This window comes from Typha latifolia, chromosome 12 (assembly GCF_019914945.1).
Source record: "Typha latifolia isolate L0001 chromosome 12, TyphaL0001v2, whole genome shotgun sequence".
Classification (NCBI taxonomy): Eukaryota; Viridiplantae; Streptophyta; class Magnoliopsida; order Poales; family Typhaceae; genus Typha; species Typha latifolia.
Window position 1 is genome coordinate 4,204,059 of NC_133097.1, and position 2,552 is coordinate 4,206,610.

The following is a 2,552-nucleotide window of genomic DNA, read 5'->3' on the forward strand; positions in this document are numbered from 1 at the left end:
AATTGATTGAATCGGAATCCATGATGTAATAACTTTAACAAAGGGCAACTCAAATGCTACGTTAGATAGGGCAAGAACCAATCATAGAAAGTAAATTGGATTCATAATTTCATGGTCATGCGATGATTCATGCTATTAATACCTACATAATATTTTTATTTCCAAAAGAAAGAAAGAAAAAACATAGAAAAGATTATCAATGGCTTCCTTTGAAGACGCTAATGTGATGCAGGGAATCGTTAAAAAATAGTTAATTTATTAATTCGCGAATGAGTACCAAATTAAAGCCATCAAATTTTAAACCATAATAGTCAAGAAATAGCAAAAAATTATCAAGATTTAATAGATAATAAAACTGAAATATCTGGGTTGTTGGCATAAAAAATTCACTTGATTTTTACTTTTGTAAGTCAGACCCGTTTTGAGTTTCTTTCACAGATGAGTCATTTTTCCTTTTTTTCTTCTAAGTTTGTTATTTTCTCATTTAGTGCTCAACAAACATAGATAGAAGAATATAAGAATAAGGAGAAGTGACCCGTAGTCTTTTTTTTTTCTTATTCTTCTTATTCTTCTTCTCCTACTACTCCTGATGTTGCTGCTATTTCTTAGTAATTAGGATTAATAAGATAAATCATTATTTTCAATTATTCTCTTACTTTATTAATTTAAAAAGTGATTATAGAAGTTTGTATAGATAAAAAAGGATTAAGAGAATAAGAAGAATAATAAGAAGAAGAAGCAATAACAAAAAAGAAGAAGAAAATATATTAATAACTTTCGCAAATATAGTAACAACTTTTGTTATTTTTTTCTATACACTACAGAATTTACATATTTGACATTATAATTTATATAAAATAAATAATAATCATAGAGAGCCATATTATTAGTTATTTAATTAATTATAATTATCTCATCACTATCTTCAATTAATCTGTTACTTTAAAGCAATCAAAGAGATCTATATAGGTAAAAAGAGAGAAGGATTAAAGGATAGAAGAAGAAAAACAAGTAATAACAGAAAAACAAAAAGAATAAGAAGAAAATATCTTAACAACTTTTATTATTTTTTCTATACACTATAGAATTACATACTTCATCATTACAATTTACATAGAAATAAATAATAATTATGTAGAGTCATAATTTTAGTTATTTAACTAATTCTAATTTTCTCATCACTATCTTCAATTAATCTCTTACTTTATTAAGTAAAGAATGATTAGAAAGAATTGCGTAGAAAGAAGAAGAAGAAGAAGTAGCAATAATAGAAAAGAAAAAGAAGCAACAAAAAAAAAATATTAATAACTTTCATAAATATATAACAACTTTTGTTGTTTTTTTATTTACACTATAGCGTATACAAACATGCAGAGTCATAATTATAGTTATTTAATAATTATAATTATAATTATTATAATTATCTCACTACTATCTCTAATTTATCTCTTAATTTATTAATTAAAGAGTTATTAGAGAGACTTGTATAGAAAAAAGAGAGAAATATTAAAGGATAGAACAAGAAAAAATATATTAACTATCGTTATCTTTTAATACACTATTTACATATAAACAAATATTAATCTTGTAGCATATGAAGAATAAGATGAAAAAGAAGAGTACGAGGCCACTTCTTTCTCTTATAGTGTGCCGTCAATATTTGATAAGGCATTAAATGATGTAAGGATAAACTTAGAATAAAAAAAATGGAAAATACCTCTTCCGCAAAGAAAATCAAAAATAGATTTTGACTCACAAAAATGAAAACCAAGTAGATTTTTGGTGGAAATAACTTGAAATATTTTTATCACATACCTATAAAACTATATATAGACTAACAAAAGACTCAAAATGCTAATCTAATAAAAAGAGGCATCTTCCATTTATGGAAAGTTTTCATTTCTACTTAAGAAACCCTAATTTAACTTAAACTAAACACATAGAATGAAAGAAATCAAATTCTGAATTCTACACGAAAAAGTATAAGTAAAACAATACCTTTTAGAAATACCAAAATCATTGATTTCAAGTGATAGATATGGCAATTATTTTTTATATTTAAATTTTCTTTTGAAGCTGATACAATTGTTGTTTTGACGGGGTAGTTCTTGGACCTTTTATCATCTCGTGCTTAATTCTTATTCCTTGGCATCCATATTTTCAGCTATTAACAGAGGAAATCCTCATCGGCCACATTTGGGTTGAGATGGTTGATATACTTGGGGAGTATTGGCTATAGAATTTGCTAATGGAGGTGGGATTGGATCTGGGTAGACCTCTAAAGATCAATGCTTCAACATTGGCAAGAACTCGCTGCCACTTTGCTAAGGTGTTTGTGGAGATCGTTTTATCTAAACTGCTTAAATAATCTACCTCGGTTGATCATACTAGATAGCAAGTTAAGCAGGTTGTAGCCTATAAGAATCTTTCAACCGTGTGTTTATATTATGGGCGTCTAGGACATCGTTTGGCCATCTATCGCGACCATGATGACTTTCCTTGCTAAGTGATCTTGGATCAGTTTCATTATAGGGTGTGGCACTAGTATTGCC